The sequence below is a fragment of the Lithobates pipiens genome, unplaced genomic scaffold, assembly GCF_037356315.1.
Source record: "Lithobates pipiens isolate NorthernLeopardFrog02 unplaced genomic scaffold, aLitPip1_a1.2 Scaffold_23, whole genome shotgun sequence".
Classification (NCBI taxonomy): domain Eukaryota; kingdom Metazoa; phylum Chordata; class Amphibia; order Anura; family Ranidae; genus Lithobates; species Lithobates pipiens.
The window spans coordinates 142557138-142571915 of NW_027507785.1; the positions used below are offsets into that span (position 1 = coordinate 142557138).

Consider the following 14778-nt stretch of genomic DNA (forward strand, 5'->3'; position numbering starts at 1 on the left):
TGGGAAAAAAGCTAAAAAAAACAGGTCAAAGCCAACAACATAAAAAGAAGCCTACGGCATCCGGTATTCCCAGGCGATCTCCCAATCAAGACACTAACCAGGCCAGATCCTTCTATGGCACCTGGTCTTCCCAGGCAGTCTCCCATCCAGGTACTAACCAGGCCTGACACTGCTTAGCCTCTGAAATCAGACGAGATCGGGTGCTTTTAGGGTGATGTGGCCGTAAGCATTCTCTTCAAGACACGCCCAACCCTCTTGACAAACGCCAAGATGGTCGCCTTCAGAAACAAGCAAAAAAAACAGGTCAAAGCCAACAACATAAAAAGAAGCCCATTGGCACCTGGTATTCCCAGGCGGTCTCCCATCCAGGTACTAACCAGGCCTGACACTGTTTAGCCTCCGAGATCAGACGATATCTTCGGGCACTCTCAACCCTCTTGACAAATGCCAAGATGGTCACCTTGGGAAACAAGTGAAAAAAAAAAAACAGGTCAAGGCCAATAACATAAAAAGAAGCCTACGGCACCTGTTATTCCCAGACGTTCTCCTATCCTGGTATTAACCAGGCCCGACACTGCTTAGCCTCCGAGATCAGACAAGATCGGGTGCTTTCAGGGTGATGGGGCCATAGGTGATCTCTTTAGGCACTCTCGACCCTCTTGTTAAAAGCCAAGATGGTCACCTTGGGAAACAAGCGAAAATAAACAGGTCAATACCAACAACATAATTAGAAGCCTACGGCACCTGGTATTCACAGATGGTCTCCCATACAGGTATTAACCAGGCCGTACACTGCTAGGCCTCTGAGATCAGATGAGATTGTGCGCTTTCAGGGTGATGTGGCCATAGGTGTTCTATTCAGACACTCTCAACCCTCTTGACAAATGCCAAGATGGTCATCTTGGGAAAAAAGTGAAAAAAAAAACAGGTCAACGCCAACAACATAGACCCTGGCGGTCTCCCATCTGACCCTGACACTGCTTAGCCTCTGAGATCGGGCGCTTTCAGGGTGATGTGGCCTTAGGCGAACGCTTCAGGACATACTCAAAACTCTTGACAGATGCTAAAATGGTCACCTTGGGAAACAAGCGAAAAAAAAACAGGTCAAAGCCAACAATATAAAAAGATTCCTACGGCACCTGTAATTAGTTACTATCCAGACCGGACCCTGCTTAGCCTCCGAGATCAGATGAGATCGGGCGCTTTCAGGGTGATGTGGCCGTAGGAGATTTCTTTGGGTTCTCTCAGCCCTCTTGACAAATGCCAAGATGGTCACCTTGGGAAACAAGCGGAAAAAAAAAACGTCAACGCCAACAGCATAAAAAGAATGGTATTCCCAGTCGGTCTCCCATCCAGTTACTAATCAGGCCCGACAATGCTTAGCCTCCGAGATCAGACAAGATCGGGCACTTTCAGGGTGATTTGGCCGTAGGCACTTTCTTTGGGCACTCTCACCCTCTTGACAAACGCCAAGATGGTTATCTTGGGAAACAAGCGGAAAAAAAACAGGTCAACGCCAACAACATAAAAAATAGAATTTTTATATACAACTTACCTGTAAAATCCTTTTCTTGAGAGTACATCACGGGACACAGGAGCTTCATTACATAGTGGGTTATATAGGCACCTCTGGTGATTGGACACTGGTTAACCCCCAATTAAGGAGAATTCCTCCCCTATATAACCCCTCCCATATGGGAGGCACCTAAGTTTTGTAGTAAAGCAATAGGAAACCACGTAAAACCCAAGAGGGGTGGGAGCCCTGTGTCCCGTGATGTACTCTCAAGAAAAGGATTTTACAGGTAAGCTGTATATAAAAATCCTATTTTCTTGATCATACATCATGGGACACAGGAGCTTCATTACATAGTGGGATGTCCCAAAGCAATGCTCAGATTGAGGGGAGGGAGACACAGATCATAATATATAGGCCGCCAAGAACCGGAGGACCTAAACTGCAGCCTGCAGTACACTGCGCCCAAAGGCGATATCCTCTTGCCCTCTGACATCCACCTGATAGAATCTGGTGAATGTGTGGACTGATGACCAAGTTGCAGCCTTACAGATCTGAGCCAGGGAGGCCTGGTGATGCACTGCCCAAGAAGCACTTACAGCCCTAGTTGAGTGCGCTCTCACTTGAAAAGGAGGGATCTTCCCTTTAACACTATAGGTCTGAGAAATAATCTGTCTAATCCACCATGAGAGAGTGGATTTTGATGCCACCTGACCCTTCCTAGGGCCTTCCGGCAAAATAAATAAGCAATCAGTTTTCCTTATCTGTGCAGTTGCCTGAAGATAGATACTGATTGCCCTTACCACATCCAAAGTGTGCAAAGATTCTTCTTCTGCGGACTGTGGGTCCGGAAAAAAGGATGGTAGGCTCACATCTTGATTCAAATGGAATCCTGAAACCACCTTAGGCAGAAAGGACCTGTTGGGATGCATTACCGCCAGGTCCTTATGAATAATTAGATACGGTTCTTTACTGGAGAGAGCTGCTAGTTCTGACACTCTTCTAGCCGTGGATATGGCTACAAGAAAACCAATTTTTTAGTCAAAAGAACTAACGAAGCCTGATGCAAAGGTTCAAAAGGTTGCCCCTGCAAAGCTGAGAGAACAAAATTCAGATCCCATGGGCATACCGGAGGTTTGACTGGCGGCCTTATCCGCATAGCCCCCTGGATGAAAGCCCGCACCAGGGAATGCGATGCAAGTGGTTTCTGAAAAAACACTGACAAGGCCGAAATATGCACCTTGATAGTGCTTACGGCCAAATTCATTTCTAGGCCTGACTGCAGGAAGGCCAAGATCCTGCTAATGACATACTTTCTAGGATGACATTCCCTGAGTTCACAACAGGAAACATATGCCCTCCAGATTTTGTAGTAAATAAGCCCAGAGGCCGGCTTTCTGGCATTGACCAGAGTAGAAAGGACTGGCCCCGAAAGCCCACGGTCTCTCAGAATGTGGGTCTCAGCAGCCAAACCGTCAAATTCAGACTGTGTAAAGCAGGACTGTGTAAAGCAGGACCCTGTGAGAGCAGATCTGGCCGGAGAGGGAGGATCCACGGCCTGCCTACTGCCAACTTCATGATCTCTGCGTACCACGGTCGCCTGGGCCAAGCCGGGGCTACCAAAAGAACCGACTTTGTTTCCCTCTTGACTCTTCCCAAAAACCGCGACAGAAGCAGGCACGGGGGGAAGGCATAAATCAAATTGTACTGATCCCAGACTCCTGGTACCGCCCTGGTGATTGATATAGGCCACTGCTGTGACATTGTCGGACTGAACCCAAACAGGGAGACCCTGTAGTCTGAAAGACCAGTTTATGAGATCCATATAAACTGCCCGGATCTCCAAGACATTTATGGGCAATAGCTTCTCGATCGCAGACCATTTCCCCTGCGAGCACGTCTCCTCCAACACTGCTCCCCAGCCTGTCAGGCTGGCATCTGTCATAATAATCTTCCATGGAAGAGGAAGAAAAGTTTTGTCTTTCAGCAAATTCTCGGTTTGTAACCACCAGACGAGGCTCTTGCGTGTCCCTGGGGATAGACGCATAGGAAGATCCAAGGATTGGGGATTCCTGTTCCAAGCCGCAAGGATGCATCTTTGCAGAGGCCTTGAGTGGAACTGGGCGAATGGAACGGCCTCGAAGGAGGCGACCATTTCCCCTAACAGTCTCATGCACAACCGAATGGGGGAAGATCTTCTGCCCAGAATTAGGCGCACCAGATCCCCAATGGCCAAGGCTTTTGGCCTTGGTGGAAACACCTTGCCCTGAGCAGTGTCGATAACCATACCCAGGTATTCCAACCTGGTAGCAGGCTGTAGGGACGACTTTTCTAGGTTTATAATCCAACCTAGGCGTTCCGGGTATTCTAGCGTTCTGGTAACACTGTGGTTCAGGAGCGCTATTGTTTTCTCTATGAGAAGCAAATCGTCTAGATAAGCCATGATGGCTATACCCTGAGCTCTTAGGTTTTGAGAGGGTCCAGAATCTTTGTGAAGACTCGAGGGGCCATAGCTAGCCCGAACGGCAAAGCCACAAATTGAAAATGGTGCTGCTCTACCTTTGAACCTTAGATACTTTTGGTGTGCGGGAAAAATTGGCACATGGAGATATGCATCCTTGATGTCTATTGATGCCATAAACTCTCCCCCTTGCAGGGAGGAGACCACAGTGCGAATTGACTGTATTCGGAAGGACCTGATGCGTAAAAATCGGTTCAGATCCTTCAGATCCAGGATAGGTCTGACACTTCCATTTGGCTTTGGAACGTTAAAGAGATTTGAGTAAAACCCTGAACCCTGTTCTTTTGGGTCCACTTCTACTATCACTCCCTGGGATAGTAAGTGATCTAAGGCCAGAAATAGCGGTCTTTGCTTTACTGGGTCCCTGGGTATCCTTGACCTTAGAAAGCGAGAAGGTGTAATCTCCTGAAACTCCAGCTTGTAGCCCAGGGATACCGAAGAGACCACCCACTCGTCCCGGATCTCTTCCCGCCAGGCTTCTGCAAACTGCAGGAGCCTTCCCCCCACTTGGCCGAGCGGGGGCGCCCCTTCACAAGGAAGCTTTCGGGCTCTGCTTGGCAGGCTTTCGCCCCCAGGATTTCTTCTGCCCCTGGGCCCAGCCTTGAGCCTTTCCTGTAGAGGGGGGTTGAGAAGGCCGTCGCCACTGCTTAGAGCTTAATGCTCCGGGAGAGAGAGAACGCCTAAATGATGGACGTTTGCTCCTTTTGACTGGAAGGAGAGTAGATTTACCCCCTGAAATTTTTTGGACGAATTTGTCTAATTCTTCTCCAAACAAACGTTCCCCTTTAAACGGGAACCCAATCAAATGCTTCTTGCATGATAGCTCAGCTGCCCAATTCTTTAGCCATAGGGCCCTTCGCATGTGTACCAACAGGAGAGACAAACGAGATGCTTGTTGGACAGAATCCGAAATCGCATCAATCATGAAACACAGAATTGGAGGTATTTCTGCATAATTCTCCACTTCCTCACTGGGAAGGAGGCTAAGCATCTGCTTAACCTGTTCCTTGAGGAACTGACACAACCCCACAGCTGCGACTGTAGCTTGCACTACAGCGCCAGTTATGGAAAAGGAGGCTTTTATTAATGTTTCCAGCTTGTTATCAGTTGGATCTTTAAATACCTGAGCATTATCCAAAGGACAGGTCAGGTTTCTATTCACGCAAGAAACAGCCGCATCGACAGATGGGACCCCCCATATCTTTTTTTTTTATCAGAAAAAGTTTTTATATTAAAACATAATGGTACAAGACATCCACAACAATGACCACACAGTGTACCGCCACACATAATATGAAATCTGAGTAACAAACAAATTCTTCACATAGGTATCAAATCAAGGAGGAATATTAAATGGAAATAAGTGAGACCGAATCGTTGGTGAAGAAACAAAATAAAATAAACAGGGTGTCAGCAGACAGGATATCTGCACAATACACAAGAGGGAAGGAAAGAGGTCTTTTGTGCATTCACAATACTGAACTTTTCGTTTTATTTTTTATTTTTAACCACTTGGGATCCACGCTATTGCAAAATGACGGCAATAGCGCGGACCCACATTTTCGGGACTACGTCTATTGACGTAGTCCCGGTTACGAGCGGCCTGCGCGCCCCCTGAGGGGCGCGCGCGGCGCGCTCTGTGATCGGCGAGTCCGTGAGACTCGCCTGATCACCGATCCGTGTAAGGGGTCGATCCCGACCCCTTATCACGTGATCAGCTGTCAGCCAATGACAGCTGATCATGTGATAAAACGGAGCCGGTAATCGGCTAGTATTCCTCCTCGCGCTGACAGCGCGAGGAGAAAAAAAAAAAGCCGATCGCCGGCGGCCGTGTTCGGGACATCAGTCCCGATCACGGCCAGCAATTTAAACAGACACCTGCCCCCTGCCAGTGCCCACCTGCCACCCGCAGTGCCATCCTGAAATAAAGTAAGTGCCCCCCTGTCAGTGCCACCCAGCAGTGCCCATAGTGCCCACAGTGCCACCCAGCAGTGCCCACAGTGCCACCCAGCAGTGCCCACAGTGCCACCCACAGTGCCACCCAGCAGTGCCACCCACAGTGCCACCCAAAATCTGCCTCAAAGGTGCTGCACCCCAGTGCCGCCCATCAGTGCCCAGCAGTGCCGCCCATCAGTGCCCAGCAGTGCCGCCCATCAGTGCCCAGCAGTGCCACCTATCAGAGCCACCTATCAGTGCCACCTATCAGTGCCCATCAGTCCCATCTATCTGTGGTACCTATCAGTGCCCATCCGTGCCACCCATCCGTGCCACTTCTCCGTGCCACCCATCCGTGCCATCTTATCTGTGCCCATCTTTGCCCATCAGTGCCGCCTTATCTGTGCCCATCGGTGCCGCCTTATCTGTGCCTATTAGTGCCGCCTTAACTATGCCTATCAGTGCCCACCAGTGCAGCCTATCAGTGCCCACCAATGCAGCCCATCAGTGCCCACCAATGCAGCCCATCAGTGCCCACCAATGCAGCCTATCAGTGCCGCCTAATCAGCGCACTTCAATGAAGGAGAAAAATGACCCGTTTGCAAAATTTTATAACAAACTATTAAAACATGATTTTTTTTTTTTTTTTTTGCATCTTTTTTTGTTTGTTTAGCAAAAAATAAAACTCCGAGCTGTAACTAAATACCACCAAAAGAAAGCTCTATTTGTGGGAAAAAAATGATAAAAATTTAATTTGGGTACAGTGTTGTATGACCGCGTAATTGTCACTCAAAGTGCATCAGCGCTGAAAGCTGAAAATTGGTCTGGGACTGAGGGGGGTTTAAGTGCCCAGTAAGCAAGTGGTTAAGAGACAAAATAAAAGAGAAAAAGGAAAAAACAGAGAATAGGGGAAGGGAAAGAGAGTCAGGCCGCGTACACACGCCCAACTTTGTCCGTCAAACAGTTTCGGCAAACAGTCCGCTCAAAATTAGCATGGACGGACATGGCCACACACGACGGACGAACAGTTTGCTGAAACCGTGCGCGATGACGTGAACGGCACGTACGACGGGACGAAAAATACGACGTTCTATACACTGCATTATAACTTTCGGCGTGAAAATCCTTTCTGAGCATGCGCGCAACTTTGTTTGACGAACAAGCCTACACACGAGCGGACTGTTCGCTGAAACAAGGTTTCAGCGGACAGTTTTTCGGAAATTCCGAAAAACCTTGTCCGTCAAACTGTCCGCTGAAACTGTCCGCTGAAAGCCCACACACGAGCGGACTGTCCGCCCAAACACTGTTCAGCGGACAAAGTTGGGCGAACAGTCCGCCCGTGTGTACGCGGCCTCAGAGATCCCTTAGAAACAGAACACATGGAGATAGTATCGTACATAACACCCACATCTATCAGCACTCAATATCATGCCCCAACAGTTATGTACAAAAACTCTAGACAGGTTATTCAGAGCTCATGACAGAAGTGGAGGTCAGATCAGCCCTGCAGCAACCTATTTTGAATCAATTGGTGCGGAGCCAGGCCTGGTAGGTCTAGCCAGTCTTGCCATAGGTTATAAAACTTTTGGGGGGTGTTCCTATGTTGGTATGCCAGCTTCTCACGTATCAAACCCCCCATATCTTGGTGAAACTTTCCTCCAGAGGATAAAGCATAGAAAACCTTTTAGGAGGAGAAAACTGTTTATCGGGATGTCCCCAATCCTCATACAACAATTTATCCATTAAGGGATGAATTGGAAAGGAAAAGGCCGGTTGTGGGATTTTCCTGACTCCCAGGGAAGAAACAGAGGACGTAGCGATCTCAGCAGCAGGCATTCTGAATGTGGTACACACCAATTTAGTATAATACTGCACCTGTTTTCTGAGGGCCTGCGAGGAGGGGACTCTCTCCTCTTCCTCTGATTCATCTGACTGCTCAAGATCCCTGTCCCAAGATAGGGATCTCTCCTCATTGTCAGAAGTGTCATCTGAAAGAGGAATCTCAGCAGAGGGAGGGGATCTACCCCTTTTCCTGCTATCTTTCAGGGAAGCTGAAATAAAATTCATGATTCTCCCTTCAAAACCCTCCAATGTAGCTCTAAGGGAGTCCTCAGTGACGTATACCTGGGCTGAAATATTAGGAGAGGCTGCAAATCCTGACAGGGGCACTGACTCATCCTGTGAGGCTGACTCCAGTCTTGCAGGGGGTGATGGTAACCTACAGGCATTTTTAGAACACCTAGAACTAGGCGGTGACTTACCAGTGCCCTTGTTATCTCCCCCTGAGACCCTCTTATAAGGAGACATAGTCCTAAGCTACAAAGCAGAGGTACTAGTACAAAGTGCAATCACTATTGTGCTTAAAGTCTCACAATAAATATATATGCTTAAACTGCACAACCTGATGCTGAGTAGGTGTCTTAGGTTTGCCTGGATCCAATCCCGTGGGATGCTTACTGCCCACAGCTCCTGTGTCTCCACTTACAGCCCCCTGACACTCTGAGCTGTAAAACTGCCGTCTGACGCCTGCACAGTACAGCGCCGTGCACACCGAACGACACAGCTCGCAAACACACTCCCCCTCCTCCATTAGCATGGGAGCAAGCTCGGTGCACGAGGACCGCCGGTATCCAGGGGGGAAGGGAATTGCCATTGGAGCTGCCTGGGACCCCCAGACTACGTGGGACCCCTGTATGACCTTCATTGTGGCAGAGATTGCAGTGGAGACGTGAGTCATCTGGGAGAACCAGGCTTCACTGAGCATGTGTATCTGAAAGGCATGTAAGTATGCATCAGGCCGCTCTTACTCCCTCTAGTGGTGGAAACCAGGTAAGACGTAAAACTACTCAATGAAGAAATCCATAATATAATTTATACAGGATTAACTTCCCTTACCTGTCCTGAAATTGCTGAAAACAGACAGATTCCAGCCTTCACCCATCACGGCGGGCAGAATTGTGCCAACTTCAGGTTTTTTTGGGGTTCCTTCTCAGAAGAACCTCCTACCTGGACCTTGTAATAGACTCTGCCAGAAACTTTCGTGCCACTATGTAAATAGTACAGTAAGTCTGGTTTTCCCAGAGACCAGTCTTCCAATAGGAGAGGACTTACAGGCAAAACCTCGTTTCTTCAGATGACGGGGCCTGGGTATCATATCATCTTGGGGGTCAAAATATCGGCCCGAGATATGGATCCAGTTTGTTGTAGCCCTTAGGCCCCTGCAGGGACCTGCACAGAGCTTTCTTCATAGCACATGTTTTACGTGACCAACCACCATAGATACAGGCGAAAAAATGGAGGTGCCTCCCATATGGGAGGGGTTATATAGGGAAGGAATTTTCCGTAATTGGGGGTTAATCAGTGTCCAATCACCAGAGGTGCCTATATAACCCACTATGTAATGATCCTGTGTCCCGTGATGTATGATCAAGAAATAAGCATAAGGCACCTGGTATTTCCCAGTCGGTCTTCCATCCAGTTACTAATCAGGCCCGACAATGCTTAACCTCCGAGATCAGACAAGATCGGGCACTTTTTTCTGGTTTTCCCAGAGCCCAGTCTTCCAATAGGAGAGGACTTACAGGCAAAACCTCGTTTCTTCAGATGACGAGGCCCGGGTACCATATCATCTTGGGAGTCAAAATATCGGCCCGAGAAATGGTGTCGGTTTGTTGTAGCCCTTAGGCCCCCGCAGGGACCTGCACAGAACTTTCTTCATAGCACATGTTTTACGTGACCAACCACCATAGATACAGGTGACAAAATGGAGGTGCCTCACATATGGGAGGGGTTATATAGGGAAGGAATTCTCCTTAATTGGGGGTTAACCAGTGTCCAATCACTAGAGGTGCCTATATAACCCATTATGTAATGATCCTGTGTCCCGTGATGTATGATCAAGAAATAAGCATACGGCACCTGGTATTCCCAGTCGGTCTTCCATCCAGTTACTAATCAGGCCCGACAATGCTTAACCTCCGAGATCAGACAAGATCGGGCACTTTCAAGGGGATGGGGCCATAGGCGATCTCTTTGGGCACTCTCAACCATCCTGACAAACGCCAACATGGTGATCTTGGGAAACAAGCTAAAAAAAACAAGTCATTGCCAACATTGGAGGCTAAGCAGGGTTGGGCAATCAGTTTACTTGCCTGAAATAGGCATCTCAGAACTGCCATCTGGCTGCTTCCCGGGTTTCCAACTCCTTCAACTAATCCCAGGAGACGATACTTCGCCTCCATCCTGGTGGAGGTTCCAAACACCCGATCAATGGTTCCTGTCACCTCCGTCCAGTAGCAGATCAACTTCGGGCATCTCCAAAACATGTGCATCATGTCTCCCCCCATGTTCCCGCATCGGGGGCAACTTGCGTCCAGCCGTTCGGCCAAATTGAAAAAGTTTACGAGGAGCATAATAAGTTCTATATAATAAGAACAGATGTGAAATCCTCTGAGAGGAGAGCCACAATTGACCACAGGCAGTATTCCTGTGGCCAATTATATCTCAAGGGGGTTTAGTACACACCCCACACTATATAAGGCCGCCAGCGCGGTGGCCTTGTATAGTGTGTTGCGGCGGTCAGGGAAAGAGGACGATAGACATGGACAGTGTCTTTACTGCTTGAGAACCTAGCACTGTTACAGTGGGTGTTATGGGCCTCCTGCGCAGTACACACCTGAAGCTACCCTTTATTACTGGTGTTCAATTTCTGAAATACAGGCATCTGCAGTGCAGAAGTTAGAGTGGGTGTTGTGTGCCTCCTGCACAGTATACACCTGAAGATACCCCTTATTGCTGGTGTTCTGGTTCTGTAATGCAGGAACCTAGCACTGTTACAGTGGGTGTTGTGTGCCTCCCATGCTTGTCCTTATTTTCGGCAGCTGGACGTGTTGAGCCACATCATGCTGAACACTTGGTCGGATGTGAAAGACCAAGCCCTCCTAATGCTCGTCATCCTCTCTCACCCAGGCTCAGGGTACTAGCCTGTGTTCTGTATACACTAGGCTTTCTTCTGTATACCCTATCCTCTCTTTATACTCTAGCCTGTCGTTTATGTACACTAGACTCTTTGTTTACCTCATAAATGGCAGTGTATATAGAAGGAAGGCAAATTTATACAGAGAGGCTAAGGTATACAGAAGGTAGGCTAGAGAATAAAGAAGACAGGCTAGTGTATACAGGACACATGCTAATGTATACAGAAAACAGGCTTGGTTATAGAGAGAGACTGAGACTATTATATTCAGAAGAAAAGCTAGTGTATATAGAGAGGCAGGCTGGGGTATACAGAGAGGCAAGTGAATACAGATAGGGTGATGTATACAGAAATGCTAGTGTATACAGGGAGCCTAGAGTATACAGTTAATCTGGGGTATACAGAGAGGCTAGTTTAAAGAGAGGCTAGTGTATACAGAATACAGACTCATGTATGCAGATAGGCTTCAGTATACAGAGATGCTAGAGTAAACAGTGAGGCTGGGGTACACAGAGAGGCTAGTTTAAAGAGAGGCTAGTATATACAAAGATGTTAGTGTATATAGAGAGGTTAGTGTATAGAGAGAGTTGAGTGTATACAGATAGGACAGTGCATATAAAGAGACTAGAGTATACAGAAGACAGGCTTGGGTATACATCCAAGCTGACAGTGTATACAGAAGACTGGGTAGTGTATACAGAGAATCTAGTGGGTACAGAAGACAGGCTGGTGTATTCTATTTAGTTTTTACAGTCTAGTGTATACAGAAGACAGGCTGTGGTATACAGAGGGTTTAGTGTATTCAGAGAGTCTAGTGTATACAGTCGGCGAGTGTATACATAATACTGGCTAGTTCACACAGTGTTTACAGAGATGCAAGGGTTTACAGAGAAGCTAGTGTATATAGTAGACAACAGCATACAGAAGAAAGGCTAGTGAATACAGAATACAGACTCGTGTATGCAGATAGGCTTGAGTATACAGAGATGCTAGAGTAAACAGTGAGGCTGGGGTACACAGAGAGGGTTTAGTGTATTCAGAGAGTCTAGTGTATACAGTCGGCGAGTGTATACATAATACTGGCTAGTTCACACAGTGTTTACAGAGATGCAAGGGTGTACCGAGAAGCTAGTACAAGCTAGTAGAAGACTACAGCATACATAAGAAAGGCTAGTGAATACAGAATAAAGGCTGGCTTCTACGGAGAGGCTAGTGTATGCAGAACACTATCTAGGGTATAAAGAGAGGCTAGATTATACAGAGAGGCTAGTGCATACAGTGAAGCTATTTTATATAGAAGCCTGGTTAGTGTATACAGAGAAGCTAGTGTGTACAGAAGAAAGGCTAGACAGGCTATAAAGTTTGGGGTATAGAGAGATGCTAGTTTATACAGAGAGGGCATACAGAAGACAGAAGACGGGCTAGTGTATTCAGAACATAGGCTAGGTATTCAGAGAGTCTAGTGTATACAGTCGGCGAGTGTATACATAAGACTGGCTAGTTTACACAGTGTTTACAGAGATGCAAGGGTGTACAGAGAAGCTGGTATATATAGAAGACTACAGCATACAGAAGAAAGTCTAGTGAATACAGACTCGTGCATGCAGATAGGCTTGAGTATACAGAGATGCTAGAGTAAACAGTGAGGCTGGGGTACACAGAGAGGCTAGTTTAAAGAGAGGCTAGTATAAACAAAGATGTTAGTGTATATAGAGAGGTTAGTGTATACAGAAAGGACAGTGCATATAGAGAAACTAGTGTATACAGAAGACAGGCTTGGGTATACATCAAAGCTGACAGTGTATACAGAATACTGGGTAGTGTATACAGAGTGTCTAGTGGGTACAGCTAATTTTTACAGTCTAGTGTATACAGAAGACAGGCTGAGGTATACAGAGGTTTTAGTGTATTCAGAGAGTCTGGTGTATACAGTCGGCGAGTGTATACATAAGACTGGCTAGTTTACACAGTGTTCACAGAGATGCAAGGGTGTACAGAGAAGCTAGTATATATAGAAGACTACAGCATACAGAAGAAAGGCTAGCGAATACAGAATAAAGGCTGGCTTCTACAGAGAGGCTAGTGCATACAGTGAAGCTATTTTATATAGAAGCCTTGTTAGTGTATACAGAGAAGCTAGTGTGTACAGAAGAAAGGCTAGACAGGCTATAAAGAGAAAGTGTTTACAGAGGACAGTTTGGGGTATAGAGAGATGCTAGTTTATACAGAGAGACTAATGTATACAGAAGACAGGCTAGGGCATACAGAAGACAGAAGACGGGCTAGTGTATTCAGAAAATAGGCTAGTGTATACCGAAGACAGGCTATTGTATGCAGAAGACCGGCTAGTGTATACAGAGAAACTAGTGTATAACAGAGAGCGTAGTGTATATAGAAGACAGGCCAGGGTATAAAGAAGACAGAGTAATGTATACAGAAAACGGAAAACATGCTCCTGTATATCTTGGATATACAGAGACATTTCATCATTTCATCTAGCTCACATCTCTAATGGAGTTTGTCTCATTGCCATGTTATGCCTTTTCATTCTTATGCTAAATATAGATTATACTCACTACACGATTTTAATCATCCACATCAAGCATGCAATAAAACTATCATACATCAAAATAAACTATGTACTGCCAAAACAATAACGGCCAATAACTTAAAAAATGACTTATCAGTCAATGACTTAACAAAATAAACTTTGCACTCTTTTGCTCTATTTTGCATATTTGTAATTCTCCACATCAACTGTCAGATTGATATCACCACTTGAGGACACACCATCCTGACTGATTTTGCTTTATTTATTATTAGAAATAGAGAGTACTATCTCAAAACCAGTTAAATCTATTCACTTCGATGAGGTCTACTGCTAATTGTACGGTATTGCAAAATGTTCACAAAACCATCCATTTGCTACCAGACATGCTGCACATACTAAGAGTACATTACTATCGCTCGCTAACGATGTAACGATGTAAACAGTTTTATTGCTTTTCTGACATTAACCGAGTATCTCTGACATTAACTGAGTATCTCTATGCACTGGGATCTTAATAATAATAATAGGATTGTGTAAGGCAAAGATCAACTAGTCTAATATAAGCTTTCTCAGTGGTACCGACGTATCCTTTAAATTTAGACTATCAAGCTAAGCTTTCAATCTCTTACCGTTGAATAGCGATACTTCCTCCCTGCAAATGTCCTATTGGTCTTCTATATTATACAACTCTCTGAAAAGCATATATGTAGAGAATAAATCTAGTCTTACATCTTAATAAAACAGTTTTATTGCTCAACCCGTATGAAGCTGTCATGACATAAGCAAATAAGTCACACTTAAAACACAGTGACAAAACATTTCTTTTTACCGCAGCAAAATGTGAGAAAAGCAGTGTAAGCCGTCTTTCTGCCATATGCTTCAGAAAATTAATGTACCGCTTTTAAATCCATATCAATTCCACATCCTAATTTAAACCGTCTTAAAATTTTAACATTAACTGATAGCAATTACTGATATTGCATTATGATTATACCAGTGAAAAGGACCGCGTAATGGAACTGTGAAATTAATCATAATCTCAGAGTTAACTTTAATTTATACTATATTCTACTGCACTCTTAAATTATGTACTGTTTTACTGTATTTTAGCCGTACTCAAATTTCGTGTTATGTTGCAACCATCTAATCTCATTGCTATTCCGACATTCTGCCTTAGTGAGGATATTACTTTAACTATCCCTTGAACCATTTTGTGTATTCACTTTATCTCGACCTATATATACTGCCTTAATATACTTATTATTATTATATTATAGAGATTA

General features: G+C 45.8%; 3 pseudogenes; all 3 read right to left on the reverse strand.

Annotated features, from left to right (window-relative positions):
- Positions 1-109: 109 nt before the first annotated feature.
- Positions 110-228, reverse strand: LOC143928410 (5S ribosomal RNA; annotated as a pseudogene).
- A 286-nt stretch (positions 229-514) lies between these two features.
- LOC143928932 (5S ribosomal RNA) lies at positions 515-633 on the reverse strand (annotated as a pseudogene).
- Positions 634-9875: 9242 nt separating this feature from the next.
- On the reverse strand, positions 9876-9994 carry LOC143929044 (5S ribosomal RNA; annotated as a pseudogene).
- Positions 9995-14778: the final 4784 nt, after the last annotated feature.